Source organism: Semicossyphus pulcher, unplaced genomic scaffold (genome assembly GCF_022749685.1).
Source record: "Semicossyphus pulcher isolate SPU_LCO1_2020_fin unplaced genomic scaffold, fSemPul1.0.p SCAF_14, whole genome shotgun sequence".
Taxonomy (NCBI): domain Eukaryota; kingdom Metazoa; phylum Chordata; class Actinopteri; order Labriformes; family Labridae; genus Semicossyphus; species Semicossyphus pulcher.
In genome coordinates this window covers 24781862-24805356 of record NW_027211648.1, presented here as the reverse complement: position 1 = coordinate 24805356, position 23495 = coordinate 24781862, and the positions used below count along the sequence as shown (strand labels likewise).

The following is a 23495-nucleotide window of genomic DNA, read 5'->3' as shown; positions in this document are numbered from 1 at the left end:
TTTGGTGAGAAGAGGAGGCCCCAATGCCTCATAATAACATGCCTTTATGTTGCATAAAGCACATGCAATGATATTTAAGTTGCAAAAGGCCCCAGTAGGGCTCCCTTTCCCCTCATTGGCTTCTCCTTACAGATACCTTCCTAATTCCCTGAGCCACAAGGTTGGAGATTTAAGAGAACGGGCTTTATTTTGATTAGACACAAATTAAGCCGTTATCTCCAAGAAAGCTTTAGCACTCAATACTCGAGGGTCCTTCCCTCGTTCTTCTGAGCATCGGCACAATCAGTATAATTGCTTAATCACTTTGATGAGGGAGGCTGGCCCAGAAAAAATGCAACGAAACCTATCAGACAAAAGTAAAGCAGAGGCCCCTCTGGGCTGGAAGATGCTAGAGTAAGGGAGAAACCCTCCTGCATGCTTGTGCACGTAGAAACACGTGCACACGCATGCAGAAACCCAGAATTCCTAACTGCACGTAATGTTATTTTGTGCTGCTTACTGTATTCTGGCTTGTTTCATAAGACACAGCTTGGCATATAATAACAGGTTAAGACCATGTGCATCTGTTCGCTTCAGCTGTGAAGGTTACTAACATGTTTTATACACCTGAAACTGTGGTAGAGGAGCAACAGAGTGGACCTCCCCTGCAGCTCCCAGCAGGCACTCGACAACACAGCTGCTTATGTTTGCAGGTGGGAAGCCAGCAGGGGATGATGTAATGGTTTCTACAGTGGCTGTTTCTTTCAGGGCACCCTCATCTCATCACAACCATCAAGGTGCTCTGTAGCAAATTACTGAACCATAAAGGGCCTCCAGTGGAGCTGCTCAGTGACCAACAGATGAAACAGGTAGCGCTGGGTAGCTTCCAGCCGTGGGTGTGTGTGAATGTGTGAATGGACAAACAGTGTTTGTGCTCGGTAGACCTACTATTAAAAACAAAGGTTTGAAACTACTAAGAGCTTTGCCTGGTTTTAGGCTGAAAGACACAGCTCTTGTGTTTTTTCCAGAGGGGACATCAGCGTGATTCTTTTCACTGACAGACACAAATATAACCATTCTGGAAGGAGCAGTGTAATTATGTTGTCCTCCTGACAGGGTTATCAGACCAGAAAATATCTGTCATTCAAGAGAGTAGTTACAAAACACTTGTGTTGTGTGTCAATTTGGGGACTTCTGTGTGGTACCTGTGTGTCTGTGCAGGATGTCTTTGGTTAAGAAGGGAATGGAAGTCCACGCGGCAGAACTGACATGCTTTATGCTTTCACAGATGGAGGACAGATTGTGCAGATGTGTTGGTTAAATGGTCAAAGAGAGAACGCTACAATTCATATAATGCAATAGGCTCAGACACTCGTTTTAATTTAAACATAACAGACAGAGAAAAAAAAGTCATTATTTCAGCTTCAATTGTTAAACCGGCTGCCATGTGGAATTTACAGAAGATTAGTAAAATGTTAGAAATGAAACCGATGGCTGAGCTGCAGTCCGTATTCTCTTGCTCCCTCCATCAGTGCAAGCAAGCTTCCCGTGCATTGGCCACAGTAGAAGTGATATACAGATATGATTGACCAGCATTATATAAGTTATACCTTTGCTTTATACTTTAAGCTACATCGACAGTTGTTGGCTAAAATAAACACAAACTTTAGCCGATTAAATAATTTGGCAAGCTAGTTCACTAAGATTCCTCTAAGTTTTTTTTTTTGCTAGCAATAACGTTGGCAAGCTAGGGTTAGCCAGCTAGCTGTAACTTAGCAATGCTGCATGGATCAGGCGTCGGTTACTTTGTGACAATAACTGATAACGTATTTGGAAAACTGCAAACTAATTTAGCGGTCAGGTCAGCATGTGGAGTCATCTGGAGTGGAATTAGCTAATGTTAACCATACACAACCTCTATCAATCAATTAATCAATCAATCAATCAATCAAATTTTATTTGTATAGCGCCAAATCATAACCAGAGTTATCTTGAGACACTTTACGAAAAGAGCAGGTCTAGACCGACTCTTTGTTATGTTATTTAAAGAGAGGCCCAACATGAATCACCATGAGTAGCACTTAGCAATATTCGGCACATTGGCAAGGAAAAACGTCCTTTTTGGAACCTCTAGCAAGCAATTAGTCTATGTTAGTGAACAAGCTAACTTAATCAAGACCAAACAAAGGTCGGCCAAGTTTTCCCACCGTTCTCAGTCACATTCCTGATTGGACAGAAAAGCTTCGCCAGAAAGAACTTTTGTGCTTTGTTTTGGACTCTATGTTGCAGTCATTTGTTGATGTTAGCTAGTGTTGCACATTGTTAGCGCTGTAAGGGAGTTGGAAAGAGGCAAAGCACTCAGGAGGTCACTGTAACGCCACATCCTTTGGATTATTCAGGCACAACAATCCCAGGTCCTCCTTAAATTCCGTGCACAGGCTGTTATTGGCATTGAAGAAATTGAGGAGAGCCTCATTTAGTAAATTATGTTACAATCCGCTGGCAATGCAAAGTACTGAATACTTATGAATTGCTTCACATTGTACCTTTAATGCACACTTAAATATGTTTGTTATGGGCATGGAAGTGCAAAGCGAGCAGCATCCATTTGAATTAACTGGCTGTCATCTATTGTTTATGACATTCATGATCATTTCCCCCTGTTTTATATCTCCTCCATTCGTTATCCTCACATAACCCAGGAATTGATCATGTCTTTAATCATCAAGGAAGTCTGCTGCTCAGAGGAGCACGGAGAGACTTCCTGGCGGAAGCTTCAGCAGGGAAATAATAAGGACATCCATTCTTTTGAAATCTGTGATGGAGGGTAGCATTGGAACCACATTAGGACAGAGACTTTCTATCGAACTACTGTGAAGAAAGGACAAATAACAGTTGTACAATGAAGAAAAACCCAATGAAGATAGCGCACTTTCTGTATATTTCTCAGTCTATTAAGATCTGTCATATTTGTTTTATGTGTATTGATGTTAAACGTTGTGACAAAAACTAGTCAAATCTATGGATCCTGACTTTTCCAAATTGGGAGAAAACTTCAGTTGATATGAGAACTGGAAATGAGTCCGTTGTTGTGCTCATTAAGTCTCCCTATCATAAAAACTTGTATGCTGTTGTGCTTTTCTTTTCTGGTTATGTGAAGGCTGTCAGGTTGATTAGCTCTGTCGCCTCATGCAATACATCAACATGCAGGTCAGCAGAACTGGTGCCTGTATAATTGGATTGATTGCCCACTGACAGGGAAGATAGGATCACATAATATTATGGCTTATTGACTGGGACAGTACAGATATCGTTGTAATCAGTCATGTTATTGCTACTACATATTTATGAAAAGCTTTTAATTGTCTTTAACTCCAGAAGGAGTTTGCACAGTTGTCATTGCATTGAAATAAACTTGGGTCATATGACAACTGTAAGGTTCATTTTATTATGTAACAGTTACTTGCATTCATTTACATCATCGAGCCTCAGCTACTGTAGCTTGTGTCTCTCTGAGCAGGATAAATGAGAACAGTTAACAGCCGGATGGAAAATGTGTGTGGTGACTGTTGCATTATGAATGCCATCATGACTTCATCACATCAGCGTGGTCATTGTAGTGCCGGATGTCCTTGATAAATCTCAACAGGATGCATCGTCTCTGCAGAGAACGGTAGCTGGAAAAACCCTCGAGCATGTATAAGTAAAAAAAAACTAGATGTATATGCAGTTTTGAATATGAAGTTCCATTGATGGCATAGTTTTCTTATGCATGCTAGTTCCAGTCTCGAAGACCGTTAATGTGTGAGCAGCTCATTTATCTTTACATAACATGATTAATTCCCCCATTATTAATTGATTTTCTTGTGGTTTCTTGCTCATTGTGGTTTAATTGCTTTATTGCTCATGCTCTTCTTTGTTATTTATTTGCCTTTGTAAATTGCTTTAGTTTGTCACTTTAAAAAAGCTGCCTTGCTTTGCATGACACTTATAGACTTATGCTTATCTTTACAACTTATGTCAATCAAATTAACAAACTATGTAGGTGTTAATTAATGTTGACAAACTTGGGAGGATGCCAATGTGCCAACTGGTTTTAGTGGTATAATTGTGTTTTATACATTATCTGATCACAACCAAAATCAAAAACCACTGCTTCACTGAATTTGTTAATTACATTTTAAATGTTCTATTACACTGTATGAAGGTTCAACTACGGACAAGAGTTGAAACATAGCAAAAGTTATAAACTCTCTCTCTCTCTCTGTGTGTGTGTGGGTTTGTGTGTAATGGTGCTATGTTGAATTGCATCGTCCCTCAAATAAAATAAAGTCAATTCAAGTATTTGCTTCGTGTTGTTTCTTAGCAGTGATGCACTGTAGCTCACGCTGCTACAATTGAGAATGTCATGCTTTTCATTTGTAACGTGACAGCGTCCACTTTTGATGAAATTCCTCAGGACTTGTTTTCTCTATGAAAAAAAACTTTAAAGGGTTAACGACAGCTGACACATGTGGGTCATTTGCCTGAAATATCACACATGTGAGTCCAAAACCTCAGAGTAAAAGACTGAAACATGGAAAAACTCGACACTTATGGAGGCTCTCTAACTGTGACATGCTGCATTTTTTTAAGTTGTCAGTTTCTATAAATTTATCTTTCAAGTCAGGGACTGAAATCTTGCCTCTGCCTCCTTTTCCTCGATGTTTAGAGAGACAGAAAGTGACAGTAGCCAGGAGGCACACAGAAGTCTAACACCCTGCAGGTGGACTCCACTCACTCTCTAAGCCTCTCGCTGAATGCTCGCTGCTCCCTGCAGGATTACTCTGCTGTGTGTTTGCAGAGTCGCAGTTATTATCATAAGCGGTTATTACATTATGAGTTTCTAGAAGGCACAACTGTGTTTACACACTGTTTATGCACAGGCAGACACAGGCCCCAAACACCTTTCTCTCTCTCACACACACACACACACACACACACACACACACGAACACAGACACACACACACACACACACATACAGACATGTCCCTCCGTTCTTTCCCTTTTCATAACACACTCCCTTCAGCCAGTGTCGCTCGCTCCCCCCTCCATATTAAATGCCTCAACTCATGGCTCCAATCTGTATTGTTCTCGCTCTATCAGCTTCCTCCACCCTGATTGGCTGATGTTTGGCATTTTTCTGTGTAATGTGCGTTCTACTCTTGTTTTTCCAGCCTCCGGTAAGATGCAGGCTATTAGCATGAAATAAATACCAGCCGTGGCACAAGGAATAATTTGACGATCAGGCAAACGTGCCTACGGGAATCAAGGCATTAAACTCTGCACAGTACATTTATGCTTACTCGCCCTACGGGGGTGATCATTAATGAGGAACACTTCTATGAGTTATGGCGTTGGAGAAGGGGAAAACGGTGCTGGGCAGGTGTGATAAACAGTTGACCTCTACTTTATTAACCTCTGTTATGTTCACAGAGCGATGCCATAAATAGGTTGCAAGAAAATCATTAAATGATCTCAGCATCGGAAGCCGGAGGAAGTGGGGACCCCTGCTTCATTAACCTGTTCATACCTGCTGCTTAGCTCTTTAAGATGCTCATGTTTCTTAGCGCACCATTAGCAAAAGGAGTCTTCGTAGAAGCGCCTAACAGGATGTGATTGAAGTAAAGGACTGCTATCATCATGCGGGAGAGGAGCGACTGTGTGCGCTGGGGCTCGTCTCCCCATGTTTGCCCCTCAGCTCTGCCTAAAATGCAAACACACACTCTCATGACTTTCTATTGAGCATCCCCCAGTCTGCCATTTTCTTTAAGAGGCTTAAAAAGAGAATCCTCGTGTGCGGATGTTTTTAGCTGTAAGCAAATATCGCAATTCCCTCTGAATCATAAAGAAAGTCAACAGTCCATTTATAAAGTTAGATTACATGCTTGCTGCTTGTTTACTCCACATTCCTCGTGGCACTTTTGGAAGAGGTTTCTCCCAGAGAGATGACTGCACTTTTAATTTTCCAAGTGCCCAAATGCAGTTCCCTTTTCTCCTGACAAAGTAGCTGCCACTTATCAGCCTCAAGAGGAGAGTAGCTCTGGTAGGGGCTGTCTGTTTAGTACAGCACAAACGTTTAACTTCTTGTGGTCATTATTCTATTTTGTGAATCATTTCTGTTTTAATTATCAACATTATATGAATCACTCTTTGTTTAACTTTAGCAAAAATGATGACTATTTTTTGCATTATCGGTGAACTTTTCTTTGTGTGAGGCAGTGCCAGTGAAAAACATGTGAAGGATTACTGTTGAATGATTTAAGTAAAAATAAACTTTAAAAGGGCCAAACAGCAGTCAAGCAATTGTGATGGGCCTTTATTACTATTTTGTGATGTTTTTTTAACAGCATGGATAATTGATTTATCAAGAAAATAATCAAAAGATTAACCAATAATAAAAAGATCTGTGTGGCGCAGCCCTTGTTTGATTTGTTGGTTCGGTTTTACGCCTCAATTCAGAGAGGGAGGACAGTGGATAGTGTCAGAAACACGAGAAGAGAGAGAGAGAGAGAGTGGGGATGACACTCGGGAGTTGAACCTGGGGCCGCCGCATCGATGACTGTAGCCTCTGTACATGGGACGTGTGATTATAACCACTGAGCTAAACCGCAGCCCTGCATCCGTTTTCTTAAATGATTGATGGTTTATGCAGTGAAAAAGATATGGTTATTTCCATATAAAGCAGGGGAGTGAGGTCTAGTTACAAGTGGCCACTTGGGATGCATGTAGACACATTGTTATGCCAGGTGTAAACAGCCGCACTCAGAGCTGTCCACTCAGAGATCATCCAGGACGCATGTTAATGCCAGGTGTAAACAAGGCCTATACTCTTCAGTCTGTTAGCTCAAATGTCACATCAACATGTGGGTCAGGTAATCTGGGCTCTAAGTGTGAATGTTAGTGTGACTGGTTGTCAGTATGTTTGTGTTGGACCTGTGACACGCTGGGGACCTGTCCTGATTGTTCTCACCCTCACACACAGCTTAAGCAGGTGTGAGAGACTATTCAACAGAGAAAGCTGTTGCAGGTCACAGTCCTTTTTTCATCTAGGCTCAGATAAGACTCATCATTGCATCAATGTCCAGAGCGGTAATGACATGGTACTGTAAACGGTATGTTACTCTAAATGGGACCACAATGTACTAAGTGAACATGATGCTGATTTAAAGAAGACTAGAAACTATTAATTGAGACCAAAAACTCATTGAAGAAAATGCTTGCTGATGTACAGGAATAATCCACTGAGACGTGGCCTTTAGAAAGAAAGCAGGTCTAAGGCACCTTGGCCAGGCTACTGATTCGTCTTTTGGAATAAAAGCTTGAAAAGTTGGAAAACCTTGAAAACATCCATCACAATATCCTAAGGTGACATCAAGCTTGTTAGTGTGTTTCCTGTGTACATTATAGTCAAAAATACTATATTTAAAATGATACGAAACAGTAAAAGTTTGACAAAATGCACACATTGGCTAAAACAAGCAAGTCTTGCTTCTTTGGAATCAGAAATGATTGACGGCGATTAATCTTCTGGATCGAGTAATAAAATAAATGACGGCTTTAGTGCCATTTCTCCCAGATGCCGATATCCTCCTCCATGGGCGAAGAGTTCAGGCGTTTTGTGTTGTGAAGTTGAAGTGCAGTTAACTGGATGAGTAAACATGGAAGAGTTTGCGTAAACACTGTCGGGTTAACTGCAGCTCGATGACGGAGCGCACCTGTTGACCTTTCATTTAGTGCATCCAGGTGGAAGGCTGCAGAGTCACAGGAAAAGTGCCATGACATTGCGATTGAGTGCGTGGACTCGTGCCAATCAATGAGACTCCTGACATTTAAAGCTTGTATCAATCAGCTGCTAATGGGAAAATCAATTGGAAGTCAGAATGACATGCCACTTTATTATTTATGCATTTCTATGATCAATTCAGTCAAGGAGTCGGCGGCGTGCCGTGGCGCCCCGGTGGACCTGAGAGGCCCAGCCCAGCTGATCGATACTGCGAGTTGAACTGAGGGTGATCAAGTACACGTGTCTCAGAGTTCACTGCTAACGAGGCTTGATTTCATAATAGAGACGTGATGCTGAGGTGAGACAAATGAAAGGAAGAACCTTCTCTGAGATAAGAGTTGAGTCATTCCTTTTTACAAATATAATAATGAGACTTTCACAGCGTCGGTGATATAAACACCTTGAAGCTTTTTGGCATCTTTAGTGCTCAGAAATCAGTGCAGCTTGAGTGAACGAACTAAGTGAAGTGCAATTATATTATTAAGACTCTGCACTGTCACCAAACACACATTCCCATGCAGTCTTCATGTGTAGGCTTTCCGGTGGGGAGTCCTACCAGTGTAGAAAATAATAATATATGATTAAAGAATAACAAAATACATTTGGAAATTTTAAGAGGAATACATATTCCATACTACGATATACAAAAATAAAAAAGTAAGTTAATAGAATGAATGCTAGGTGCTACTGTGTTTGGTATGAATTTAAAAAATCAGGATGTTACAAGCAGTTCTGGGAGATTTGGAGAACCAAAAAAAAGAAAATCACAACAGTTCAGGTACTCATCTTAGAGCTCTGCTTTACTTTGTTTCAGCATACATCTAAAAAGAGCACAATGAAAACGCAGAGGAACCTCAAAAACAGGTCCCCCAGCCTACTGACAAAAAGCTTGTGTGGATGAATCAATAGCTTTAAATACAGCTGAATGAAACCACATTACTACTGGCAAGGCTACATTTATGGTCTTTTAAAGCTATTAAAAATATTACCAAAATCAATCTTTCTATTAGTTTTTAAAAATACGCACAATAAATCAAAATCAAAACAAAATATTAATTAAAGTAGAGTTAATCTTACTTTGGCTGGTATTAAACAATATACACATATTATCCTCCCTCATTACAAAGTCCAACTTGGTACATTCAAGATTGCCAACACCTGGTGAAGCATGGGGCATTCATGTGCTCGCGTTCATGAGAGAACCCACCTCAACCAGGAAGTTTAAGTCAAGTCAAGTCAAATTTATTTGTACAGCACATTTAAAATAACGTGAGTTGACCAAAGTGCTTTACAGACAGTGGCAGATAAAACAGTGTAAAAGACATAACCGATTATAATGTACATTATCACAATATTGTTATTGTTACCATACCATACGGTATATTATATGATATTACACTATAATATATTATACTATAATTGTAATCTTGACCGTTATACTACTTCCACACTTTATACTGCACCTTATATTGTACCATAAACCTTAGAGCTCATACCATACTGTATTACCTCATCCTGCATACCATGTCACTTTATCCCACAACTGTAACTTTAACTTCTCACTTTATTTTATCTTGTCACTAACTCCTACTTGTATAACAGTTGTATATACCTTGTATTTTTTTATTTATCTATCTATTGTTTTTTTTGTTTTTTTGTTCTTTTATACTGTATTCACTGACTTGCTATTTTGTCTTGGTACTGCTGTAACACCTGAATTTCCCCCCTGGGGATCAATAAAGGATTATCTTATCTTATCTTATCTTATTATGAATACAGTCGACCTCAAAGAGAACAATGATTAGAAATCAAAGCAACAAGAAACAAGAAAACAAATGCTTTCAATAATAACATAATAAATCAAACATATGTATAAATCAACTGAAGTGGATCCTAACATTAGCTGATACACACATCAAATAACCACCAAATATTCAACTAAAGGAGTTTTTTCACCTGTTGAGCGAGTGAATAATGCTCCCTCACAGTAGGCTTATGATAAAAAGAAATAGAATGTAAAGAGAGAAAATACACATATTTATTTGCATAATATAAATACATATGTGTTATTTAAAATATATAGAAAGACAGATTCTATAAATATAAATGAATGCTTATTCTTTTACATCTGATTCTTTGTCTTTATTTTTCCACATTTAATTATTTTATGAATTTTATATTTTTTATTTATTTTTATTATTTTTCCCAATATTTCCTCAGTTATTAATTATTCCTTTACACATTCCTTTATATGAAGTTCCATATTTTTATTTGGCATTTTTACATCTCCATATTCGTGAAGTATTGCAAACGTGACACTTTCTGTTCTGATGGCCCGAGTTAAGAAAAGCAGCAGCTCTCTGTGTCACCACGTCCTGTGTGGATGGTTGAAAATGGCATATCTGTTAATGAGATGCCCCCTGAACCTGCTCAAAATCCTTCATGACAGTCAAATCCAACAGGGTCTCTGTCAGCGTAACGAGAAGGCGGAATTTTCTCGACCTAAAGGAAGTGAAGAAATCATTTCTTTGTCTGCCCGAGCTGCTGAAATGTACAGCCTGAGCACCGGCCTGAGCATCGTTGGCTCCAACACAGGAACTCGGGGAGAGCAACTGTTGCCCATAAAGACAAGCTGTTAGTATTCTGTAGCCGGCCGTACTTAAAATAAAATATGAAAATGTGAAGCTTGCCAAATTGAGAGCTACAGATATACACCTTGACAATGTAAACAGCTGCCGAAGCCTTTTTCTGATCTTAAATACCCTCATTGTCGTTAATGCCTGTGTCACTGTTTTGTAAATCAGCTGGACTCAAGGTGACTTTGATTTCCCTTTTCACTTCTTATTCAGCACTGTCTCTTTTTTCTACCCTTCTTTTCCCCGATGTTGTAGTTATTTATGCCACTTGCTTGTTCTCTCAAAAAAAACCCCGAGCTGCCTGTTTGATTAATGGTCATGCTTATAGGAGGCCTGGGTGCAGGAGTTTGGCTCAGAGCGAGGTGTGCAGAGGAAAGTGTACAGTACAGGAGCTGAATGTGGAGCTCACACCCTCAGATGATCCACTTCCATAATGAGAGAAATACGTAAAGTTCATAATTGAGTGGTCGTACTTTTCTGGAAGTTACAAACAAACACCGTGTGGATACCTACTTTTTGTTAGTGTTTGCCGATTGAAATGCCACAGGCCCAATTTAGCTCTTTTCTACCTTTGTAAGCAAACCGGGCCTGTTTTTGTTTTTTTTCAAGGAAAGAAAAAATCCAGTTGTACTTGCCACCCTTATGTATATACAGTATACTGTATAAGGGAACCAAATATAGATACACCTGTTGTAAAAAATGTTCTGTACAGCATACACTCAGCTGGAAAAGCTGAATCAAATGCTCCCTCTTACAGTCTGAATAAGAATCAACCAACGGAATGTGAAAGGGCTCCTGTATCAGAATGCATTGCCTGAAGTTCTGCTGTGTAGAGATTACGCAGGTATTTCTTATGTCCCCATTTGCAGGATATCTAGATGATGAGATTTAGAATATCACCGCAGAAATATCAGAAGGGCTGAGGAGCCTGCAGGTAGCTCAACAACACCTCTTATCTTATCTTATGGACTTCTCACAGCTAAGAAACACCATCAGTAAATACACTTATATAATGCTTAAAGTGGTAATGTGGAAGATTTTCATTCAAGTCAATGTCTGTTGAGTCACTATCTATGACTAAATGGCCCACTGATGAAAGCCTTTGCATTTGCAGTATTACAGACTGGGTGTCTTTGGCGACATTCGCAGAAAAAATCACAAGCGGCGCCCAGTTAGTGACGCGTTTTCCATCAGCCAGCAGTGGTTGGTCTGCCAGAGAGGGTAGGCGGAGCTAAGCGGCTGCTTTTCCAGTCTCTGCAAGTATTGCCAATAAACAGTAATCTACTATGGCTGAACAAACAAAGAAAAGATGGATGGCTACAGATACAAGTTCAAAAATAATCCAAAGAAAAAGAAACAAACTCGATGCTCAGATGAAGGCAAACAGTCTGAAAAGGAAAGCGACCGTCAGCGAGGAAAATCAAGAGTTACAACTGGAGCCAACCGTGGACGTCACACATGCAACACTGTCTGGATATCTGGGAAGTGTGCTCCTGCAATAACCGTTTATCGCCATAGGTGCCGCCAAAGAGAACGAAACTGAGATCTTTCAGATTATAACTTTAATATATTATATACTGATTTCATGCATCCATCAACAAGGATGTATCATGTATCGCTTCCTATTGCTCAACATTAACAAATGATCAAGTCAGTTTGACTTAATGGAAGTTTATTTACAGTTATTTCAGACATTTGTTGATATGTATTCAGATTAGCTGGATTTCATTTACATAACAATTTACGTTTTTTAATGTTTTTGTTTGAAAAATGTATCTATGCAAACAGAATATCGTCTTTGCATCCAACATGCCTGTTGTTTAACAGCAAAGGTGCATATTGTGTCTTTTAAGAGAGGGAGAGAGGCTGAACAAAAGCATGAGTCTGAAGTGAGGCTTTATGTAACAGGGATCCACCTATTTCAATCGCACATAAATGAATGTACCAAGTGACTGTGAACAAACGTCCCCTAAGTGAATATCTATATTAATGTGAACTAATCACATTAAGTCAAAGTATCTTGTTCATTTGTTAATGGTGAGCAGCAGGGGTTCATTTTGCATCCTGCATTAATGCATGCATTAAATGATCATGAATCATGCATATAGCATTACTTAAGTATATGATTTGTATCTGTGTTGTAAAGTGGTATCACATATCCTTTTATTTTGGAAGAAGAAGGAAGTGCTCACTGTAAAACTTTAAGCATTTGATTTAAAATAAACCTGGAACCCTTTAATTACGTATCCATTCTCTAACCTACAACATGCAACATTAGGTAACACTCCTGGGGAGGGTCGACAGCTTGGGGGGGTTAGGTGTTGGACTTTCTCTTCTTGTTTTATTGCTCACTCTGAATTCTTTGATGTGAGGACTATTCCTTCTGTTAATAATTGATAAGTAGTCCACTTGGAGGATGTTGCTTACTGTGAGTTTTAGTTCTTTGATGTATTTTTGTTTGCTTTAAAAAAGAAAAAGACGCCAGTTAATCTGGATGCTATGTAAGAGGAAGATACAACCCCCCCACAACATAAATATTTGAAACAATCGGAAGTTCTCCAAGGTATTCTGCCCATTATTGAAAGTTTAATACATAATTGGTGGATGCAATTATTGCACAGGAACTCCCACTTAAAATCCTTTATGTTCGCTTGCTCAAAGCTCGGTATTGATTTAGTTCTCAGTCGCATTGAATGCTTAAAAATAAACAAACTAATTACTGTGTTTGGCTAAAAGGCAGCATAATACTCACCGCCTGTATGGCTGTTTATTCTTTACAGATGGAAAAAGAGAGAAAATGTACAATATACTATAGATAACAAGAGAAGAGTAGTTTTAGAGTAGACATAAATGTTGCTCTGTTTGATACATTTTTGTACATTACAGCAAAGAGCAACATAAATATATACGGTATGCATATTTTCATCAGACAGGGTAAGGACATCTCTAAATGAGGTCACATTAATAGGTTTATGTAGCCATCTGTGTCTCCTACAGCTTTTGTCCCCTCCTCCCTCGCTGCTTTCCTGTCAGTAACTTGGAGGAAAAGAGGAAAAGAAGGAAGGCAAGTGAGTGAGAGCAGTAAACAGTCTTTGAACAATAATTCGCCTCAGGTCCGAATCGTCTTGTGTTCTAGATTCAAATCTGAATGTAAATTAGCATAATACAGGGCACAACAACTCTAGGAACTAAGTTAACAGGGATATGAGAGGCTGTGGACATATTGAGGCCATGGAACTGAACTTTGACTTAAAATCCTTCTTTCTTACATGCACAAAGCTTGTCTCTTGTTCTCATTGGTTTATAATGAACAGTGTAGATGATGAACTTTAAAGGGGACCTATGATGCTCATTTCTTGTGCTGTATTTTTGTTGTGGGACTCATTAAGAGTAGCTTTGCACAATTCACACAAAAAATTCATTATTTATCTTATTCTGGCCATTTTTGCAGCCCCTTAGCTCATCTGCCGTCTCAAACAAGCCCTTTCAGCTCCTGTCTCTGTCTCCATAAAAACTTTTATTCTGTTCGGCCAGCTTTCCAAGAGCCTATGGGCACCACTTCATCCTTGTTCTGACGGCAAACTGTGAAGTTACTACTACAACCAAGTATCATAGTTTCTCATTTATTATATTTTGTTGCATTACTCTTTCATTATATGTACGTGTGGGAAATCCATTAAAAAGCAAACATCAGCTCTTAGGAAAAAAATGTTTCTATCAAAAATAGAAGTAAGAGGATGTAACTAAAGTCCTATGAGAAATTGTGCCAAATAGCTGTATAGTGTATAAAGTACACCTGTTTGTGTAATTATCAGAAACTTTGGCAACGTTTAAAATAAACATCAAAGCATTGTAATATAATGTCAAGGACAAAAAAAAGGAAAGCAGTAGGCCATTTTTAAGGACCATGTGTCTGGAGTAGTGACCTGGACCTTAAAGCTAATTGATTGATCTTGCAGGCACCAGAACAAGCTTAAAAAGTTGTAAAACAAAAACAAAATTGTCTGTTCACAAATCCAGAGAGGATGAACAGCTATTGCTTATGAGTTGTGTCTAGTCTCCTTACAAAGTAAGTCTAACATTCACTTGAGTTGATTATCTCTCTTTATTCTGCTTCATGCACCATGCATCACCAGATTGTTATCTTTCTCCTGTTTGGTGCTGCGCAGGAAGCGTAAAGTATATTTATCAGAGCATTTAGCTTAACGCAGCGACCGGTTACAGCTTGAAACCAGATTAATGAGACAGTTTGTGGGCTAGAAAAAGCAAAACAATGGTACAAATCTTGACTAAAGGGATGCTGTTCTTTCTAAGTTAATCACAAAGAGTGGCCCCTGTTACAATTTAATTGATTATAATATTAAAATATTTATAAGCAGTGCTGTTCAGGCAAGTGATTTGTTAGTTGTAGTGGGTAGGCTATCAGTAGGCAAGGTAGTTTAGTTAAATAATATAGAAATATATAATTAATTAATTATTTACCAAGTGAAGTTATTACGTTTTAAAGGAGAAATAATTCAAAAGTAACTATTTGGGTAACTTGCCCGACATTGTTGATTAGAGCAGCTTATACGACTGTGGCATTATCTGTATAGGAGTCTGTAGTAGAGGACTTTAAAGAAGACTTCAAGAGTGTCACTTTTGTTTTACAATATTCGGAGAGCTGGAAAGACGGCAGCACAAAGAAAAAGAAGGAAAGGAGGATGTATAAAAACAGAAAGGCAAAGTTAACACACCCATTGTCTTTCTAGTCCAGTGAAGCACTACCACTGAGTTGTTTTTTGTTGTCAGACAGTTTTAAAATTTGAGCTAAACCGCACCGGTCCCTGAGACGCTAACCACTAAGCAGGAAGTGCCGAGCAGGAGCCCAGCGTCTGAAGAGAAGCTCCACACATTCACCTGGAGTTAAAAAGACATTAACAGATGTGGCACCATCACCATACACACAGAGCCTGGCTGCCTTTGAGGAGCAGCCTGAGTGCTCTCAGGCCACATCCCCAGCTCCCTTTATGATCTGTAATGGGATTGTTGAGGAGCGCCAGCAGCATCCTCATCACAGGACAAAACCCACTTAATGGGATATGATTCACCATGAAAAGGCGAGGAAGAGCAGTTTCTCACTGAACCCGCTTATCCCTCGAAACCTCCCTATCCCCGCATCCCCCCTCCCTCTATTCACCTTTCCAGTGGAGGCTGGAATGTCGATTCTGCCCTATGTCCCCCCCACCATTTCTGGCATGGTTGGAAGCCCGTGTGTGTGTGTGTGTTTGTGTGTCAGGGAGGGGGTGAACAGACAGATGAGGAGGCAAAGCAGCAGTGCCATGAGATACTCTGTTTGTGGCTTATGGGAGCGCGAGCATCAGCATGCTTAGTGGTCTCAACCCGCTCAGGGGATGGAAGTGCAACTAGCTCATCTGCTGGAAGTGAATACTGAGCGGTGCCGCTGGTGTTTTGAACTCACCGACGCCCTGAGACGGCTTATCTTCTCAGCTGGAACAGAGAGAAATTCACTGAGGAGAAGTTTGATGAATTATGAACTTATACTTATTTTTCGTCCTGCTTTGCTCTTGGGGTTACAAACAGTTTCAGTCTAGTGTTGTTAAGAAACAGCTGATTATACCAGCCACCAAAAAATGTCATCAGGGGCACAAGAAGGTTGTGTGTGTCATAAAAGGAACATTACACTGATTATAAATGTCAAGGTTTACTCTCCAGTGGTAAGGAATACTACTTAGCCAGTAAAACAGTTGTATTTTGTCATATGCAGCCTGGAGACAGACCACTGTCTTTAGGGGCATATAGTTGTCATGCACCTTGCAAAGAGTAAGTCTGGTGTTTTAAACCCAGGCTCTGATTTTACATGTTTTGTGGAATTAATGTTTTATAGGTACAAAAAAAAGGTGAATTGGTCTATAAAATCACCTCAGCTGGCAGCAGATGGTCTGCAATGGTATTCCTGTTGGCAAATTCGCCCGTTCAAAGACAGTCCATTAAAAGTGCTTGTTTTTACCACTGAAAAGAAATACTCCGAGCTAAGCTCTCCGTACCATAACACAACAAATTCTGACTCACGCTTCCTCCGTCGTCTTCTTGCAAAAGCTCACCTCTTGTGAGATGTTAGAGCGACACAAGACTTCTGTTTAAGGATCTTACTCATTTACAAAAAAAGGTCTCTCTCTGCAGTAAACCCTTCCATAAGACGAGGAGCACGTCTGACGTTACAGCCTCTTTTTTGCAGCCAGCTTAGGAGTTGGTTGTTGGACCAATTCCAAAAATGCTTGGCTACGTATTAGTCACCATATTATGTTCAAATAGGGCCCAGGTTAAAAAAATACCAGGATTCTGTTTTAACGGAAGGCCTGCTTTACAAGAGGGTGTGTGATGTTTCAAACATGTAGGTGTACACTTGATAGGGAAGGTCTAACAAAAGACAATGTGAAGTTGCATAATGCGCACTGCAGGATTCATGTTTTGAAGTACTAAAAGGCAGGATATCTGAGCCTCTCCTGCATCAATTTTTAACATTCTTGTTTAAATTTAGCTTGTTAGATAACTTACAAACCTTAAAGGACATATTCCAGTTATTTCAGGTCTATCTTGCAATACTTTCAATGTATGTTTAAACTGTTGTTGGTCACTGTTATCGTCCCTCTGATCCATACTGGTTGTATATAAACCTCCTGACTCGACTACACGAAATAGGTAAAAAACTTTAGATTTTATGCCCCATTTTTTACAGAGTAGTTGCATCACGAGGAGACCTCTTCATATTACACTCTTTTATTGCACACTTCTGTGTAATACTATAATGAAAAGCAAACTTGTCCTTCAAAATAAGTGATCGTGCAGCCGTTTCAATTGGATCACTGGATCCGGTATACTGAGATTTCAATTATGAGTTTAGATGTCTTTTCTTCTTTTTCTATGGATTGGAACATAGTAGCCATGATCCATGATGGGGTGTGAGTATAATGTTATTTTTCCTTCCAGCTGCTCTTATCCTGCACACCTCTCTGCCTCGCTGCCTTCAGTGTTCCAGCCTCTGACTCATTCGTTCCCGCTGAACATTCAAGGACCTTTGACAGGGTCGTTTTAATCCACTTTTCTTCCCCATTTGCCTTGTACACACAAGAGCTTGTTACTGGGCTTTTGTTACCCGAGGGACCTTCAACCAGACCGAATTCATGGCTCCTGCATTCAGGGTCCGTATTAGCAGATACAGTGTCTCCTTTCATTGCTAGCATATTGTAATATGGGACTCATCATATATAGTGGACTTATATAATCTGAGCTGAGAAACTGATCATTTATGCTTAAGTGTTTTCCTTTTTTGTTTGAATTGTGTAGAGTTGAAGGGTCTGGCATTTTTCCCATCTCTGTTGTCCTCAGACATCAGCTTTTCATTTGTGTTTGCGTGTGCACGCAGCTTGGCAATGTTTGACTGTGTGCGTGTGAGTGTGGACATGAATGTGAATGCGACAGAGGAGCTTTGTGCATGCGCTCATGTCCGTGCACGTGTCTGTTAGTGTGTGTGTGTTTACTCATGTGCACAAGTCCACTAGGGAGCACTGGGGTGCTTTCAGGCAACACACAGCTTCCTCCCTCCTCTGTCTGATCCTGCTGGAACAGTGAGCTGGAGCCAGCAGCTAGCAGCCACATCAGCAGTGCAACATGAAAAAAAAAAAAAAAAGATCAGCACCCCTGATTTTTTGCTCAGTGCCAGCTGGACGACATCATGTTGACCTTGCCATGCTTGCACCGAGTCAATGAAATCAAGCCACTGCTGTGGCCTTAGCAGCCTTAACTCTTACACACTTTTTTATGCTACACACACACACCGTTTCTCTACGTGCTACTACTCCAGCCTGACCTTGGTAGTTGTTCTTGAGGCGCTAAGTAGAAAAAGAACATGGGGTCGTGCAAAGCGAAGCAGTGCTGCTGGCGGCGAAGGTAGCGAGGGGAATGGTTCACGCACTGGGTGGTGCTGCTGTCGATTGCAGAGCAGAGTTGTGCTTATCATAAATGTGAAGGTTTCGCTGACCTGCAAATGCACTGGTGATAAGACCCCTGTCTTTTTTGGAGTAATTTGCCATGATGCAAGTAATAACTATGGGTGGACACTGCTAAAGCTTTACAACTGCAGAGGCTCCTCAGGATACCTCATCAGCAAGGTGCCACAGTAAATCATGGGCTATACTAGCAGTCAGTCCAATTATGTCCAGAATGCACCTTCTGTTGTCTGCCTTTTGCTTGTGTGCACCTCTAAATTAGACACAAACTGGTTGTGATTAGCACAGATGCAGAGGTAGGTTCTTTTTTTTTTTAGCTAAGTAGAAACTTTCAGTCACTTATCATCTTTAATAAGTGAATACAAAAGTTAAAGGGTCAGATATTTCAAACGAGCTCCATATATTTCTTCGGCACTCCTCTGAAGAAGACTGTCAGAATGTATGCCAAATGCATCATGAAGTGATAACAGATACTGGTGGTGAGTGGGTGTCAGGGTTAGTGAATGGGCCAATATGTAATCTCACTGTGGTGACACAAGCACTTTGAGAAACATATGATTCAATCTTTCATTCTCACCTGCCGTTCTAAAGAAAAGCCTGACTCAACTGTCATGTACTCTGGATTCACGCTTCAAGTTTCCACCGGGCAAAGCCGCTGACTGACAAGTATGAGAGGGGCCTTATCTGTCACCTTACAGGCATTTCATTATAAAAATGCTTGGCTACTGCACTATCAGAGGGAAGATGTTGAATGCAGCTGCCTTGAGGCCGGCTGTGTAGAAAAGAAAGCGGCTTTAGGACAGATTAAGTAAAGGTTACAAAGTGAACTTAGACACAGTCATTTTTTGTTTCTCCTTTATCATCCTGAATTGCCGATCTTGTAACCGTAATGCGACATGGATCAAGCTCCAACGTATCACAAAGGAATAAAATGGGACATGGGAGATTTGGCTTTTGTACAAAGGCATTGGTATAGTACTCACAACTCTTCTTCTTCCCTGTGCCGAAATGCCACAGGGTGTCGTTTAAAGGCACGAATGACTGGGTCCATCTTCCCACAGCAATGACAAGTCACGTAAAGGACTAGCTCCAGTGACTCAGCCTTGGAACTGATGGCATGGCTCTATGTAGTGTGACGGCTTTGACATAGTCCCAGAGCAGCACTCATGTGGTCAGGGCACCGGCCCATTTAGAAAAAGGCCGGTATGGTAGAGAGACCTGCTAGAGCTAATGACCTAGAGGGAGAGGATAGAGAGAGGGTGTGTGTGTGCAAGTGTTTTTTTCCTCAGCGAGTGGAGGTTGAGAGCTTCTTGACTCCACGTATCTTGGAACGCAGTCTAACTCCTTTCCCTTTTGCCCCAGACACTTTATTCACTGATGAAGAGCCATCCTCATTTAGCTATGCAAAATTTACTGCAGAGTGCTCATTAATGAGTCTGGAGGAGCAAACATATTTGCAACTTAAAAGAGTTGAAATGATGCTGAAAAATAGCTAACATTCCTGTGTAGCACCGTGAAATGCGTATGTGTGTTCTGATCTCTGGATAAGTGCGTGGTTTTACTTTCAGAAACAGCAGACACGTTCGAGGTGGAGGCTTTTGAAGTCTCGTCTCAGAACATGGTTGATTTATTTTAATGAAAATTGGTGCAGTTTTACATTTTGCAGTATGATTCATGCTACCTCAAGTGTCTTTGAGAGCGACGCAATTAACACCGCTGACAACTTGTGATGGCACTCTAACCATCATTTACTGGTACTTATAAAACAAGTCAGGGCAAACATGAACATCATTTTTTCTATCACCAAATATATTTTTCTTTTTCTTTCTCAAAATGAATTGGTACATAAACCGATCTCTGGTATCCTCATCCAGTACAGAAGTGCAGTTGGGTGGAAATAAGCCTAGCTTAGCATAGAGACTGTGTTTTATTTAGTTTTTTTATGTGAACACAAAAATTCTGGCAGCCTCAGTATGACCACAGGAAACCGAGAAGTCTGCCCATCTATTGTTACAATTGTTATTATTAAAAATAAAAGTAACTCTTGTAACGTGGCTGGTGTAGGTGGAGAGGGCTAGTGGGATGTAGCAGTGAGAAACCTCGGGTTAGCTGGTTAGGTCAGAGAGTTGACAGACAGAGTGAGGGTTTCCACACGGCAACTTTATTCTACAGTGCTTAACAGTATCCATACAACGTCAGGTCTTGATGGACCTACATTCACTAATCATACATGAGCAGAGGAACATAGACACAACCTGCACCAACTACTGATGAGCGTCTTCACTCAGTTGGAGCATGCAACACGGGCTCTCTGAGTGTGACAACCTTTAGTACAAAACCAACACAAAAGGAGACACCACCTTGAGCTGCTCTTTGGTAGTGCAATAATACTGCAAATACTAGACTATGACTGTTACGTAATCCTGGCCAACAGTTTCCTCTTGCTTTCAGTTTTATGCTAAGGTAAGCTAATCATATTCTGGCTTTAGCTCTGTATTTAAAGTAATAGTCTGGTGATTGAGCCTATGGCCCACTGATGAAAGCCTTTGCATTCGCAGTATTACAGACTGGGTGTCTGTGGGGACTTTTGCGGAAAAAAATCCTAAGCGGCGCCCAGTTAGTGGCGCGTTTTCCATCATCCAGCAGTGGTTGGTCTGCCAGAGAGGGTAGGCGGAGCTAAGTGGTTGTTTTTCCGCTCTCTGCAAGTGTTGCGAGTAAACAGTAATTTACAATGGCTGAAAAACCAAAGAAAAGATCGATGACTACAGATACAACTTCAAAAATAAGTGAAAATCCAAAGAAAAAGAAACAAATTTAACGCTCAGATGAAGGCAAACAGTCGTTACAGAGTTACAACCGGAGCCAACCGTGGACGTCACACATGCAACACTGTCTGGATATGTGGGAAGTGTGCTCCCGTAATTATCGTTTATCGCCAAAGGTGCCGCCAAAAAGAACGAAACTGAGATCTCAGAGATTATCACTTTATAGGGAGACTTTTTACATAGTTGCAACATTTTAATTAGTTAGAGGATTTTGTTATCTCTGTACAGCTTCCCTCATTTCTTGTCTTTTTGCAATCATCTCCAAATTCATAATCCCCTTAATAACTAACTTTAAAGTCAAAGCAGAAAAGCATAATTTACAAACTGATGAATTATTTATTTAACTTATGGTTTGAAATAACTTCTTAATAGTTGATTTAAAGTTTTTAGAAAGTATGACATGTAATTCAATCTTACTGATATTAAATCATTTATATACCTATGCTGCTCATCTGTAACTGCCGCTTCTCTTTCAGTGTATTTCTGTTATTAAACATCTGTCAGTGCACTCATCTCTTATGACGGATGGCTGGCAGCACTGTAATGACAAAGCTGAAAGCACATTTTTCATAGACTGCACCATACTGTATCTATCCATTACTGGATTAGAAACGTAGTAATTTTAGTTGCATGAGTTTCTGTGTCAACTTACCTAACATTTGCTGGCCCGCTCTCGCAAGATTGATCTCCTTCCTTCTAGATCTGTTAGAGAAGTACAAGCAATTTTTCACAATGATTGATGTTGCATCTGCTGTTGTATCTGCTAGTAAACAACTGAATTTTGGATAGCTCTCTGGCATCACTTGTGGCAAGCCCCCTTAGAACAGTGCCAAACATGACAAAGACAAATTTTGGAACACTGGTTGGACTCATGGAAACCTTGTTTGGGGTAGAAAAGCCAAACAAAAAGTCCAGCTTTTAACTTTTGGACATTGTTGTAATGTTGTTTGATGAAATTGGCCTCTCAGTTGAAATACACCCACAGTGCATGGCTCATGATGGCTCTACAGTGACAGTCGAGACGGACTGTTCTGGAGATAATGAGAAATAGACCAATGCATGCCAAATCCTGATGATAGCTAATTTAAAATTGAAAAATTAAGAGGAGCAGAATGATTCTTTTGATGAAGCATTTGGGATTAAGCTAGCACACCCCGCCTGAGTGTTTGGGTCAGTGAGTGAAGGCATTGACCAGTTGTGGCTGTGATTCATTTGTCTCCGGCCCAGTTGCTGCTTTCGCATTGAGCAGGACTCAGTCAGGCTGACGATGAATGCCAGCTGGCTGTTAAAGGAGAAAAAAAACAAACAAATGAAAAAGAGAGGCCAGAATAATGGCTGCCAGCAGAGGAGAGGCAAGCCCCAGCTCTTACTCTGATTAAACATCAGGGCCATCCGAGGGGAGGAAGCCATTAGAGATGGATTGTATTGGCTTTGTGGCGATCTGTGCTTCTATTTTAAAGAAAGACATGTCAGCGCAGGGAGGTTTTGCCCTGCACCGAGGATGTGTTTGGTCAAGCTGAGTGAAAGGAGAACAGCTTTCAAATATGTACTGAGCTTCCATTTATTCTGTACAAAAGAAGAACAGTTGTGGCTGAAGCTGCACCAAGAGCTCAAGGCAAAAAAAAAAAAACATGGCAGAGGACAATCACTCCTAAAAAATCCATTATTGGTGACCATATTTGCAATGACAGAGCCATGTGATTGAGTATAGTGTCACAAAAATACACAATCTAAAAACTAAGACAACCTTTGAATTTACGGAATATTATCATCATTAATTCATTGCAAAAATTCCGTGGCACACAACATGATTTATTCAGCGTTAATTAATGTGATGCACTTGGTAAGTTGTGACACTGTGAAAGGTTTTGCTGCTCATTCTAAAGTGCATGGCATGCCTGTTTTGTCTCACAGCTCGCTGCCCTATGGTATCTGCCATCTGGTTCATCCCTGTAGATGCCAGCAACTGATGAGCGAAAGGCGGGGTGTGAGGCTCCTGCCACCAACCCAAATGTAATGATCGATTTTCACCATACATCCCACAGTCTTTACTGGCTGGTGGGGGGAAAAAAAGGAAGACACCGGGCTTTGGAGCACAGTGTAATCTCCCCACGACACAGTGTTTGACACGTGCAGCCGGGGAGAGATTGTTGAGATTTGTGCATTGATCCGCACACTGGCCCTCTCCACAGGCACTGTCATTTGAATAAAAAGGGGGG

The 23495-nt window shown here is 40.5% G+C and overlaps 1 protein-coding gene across 1 annotated transcript in view; it reads left to right on the top strand.

The window, feature by feature from the left end:
- Positions 1-23495, top strand: part of alk (ALK receptor tyrosine kinase) — a 408113-nt gene that overhangs the window by 1803 nt on the left and 382815 nt on the right. The window lies entirely within an intron of this gene.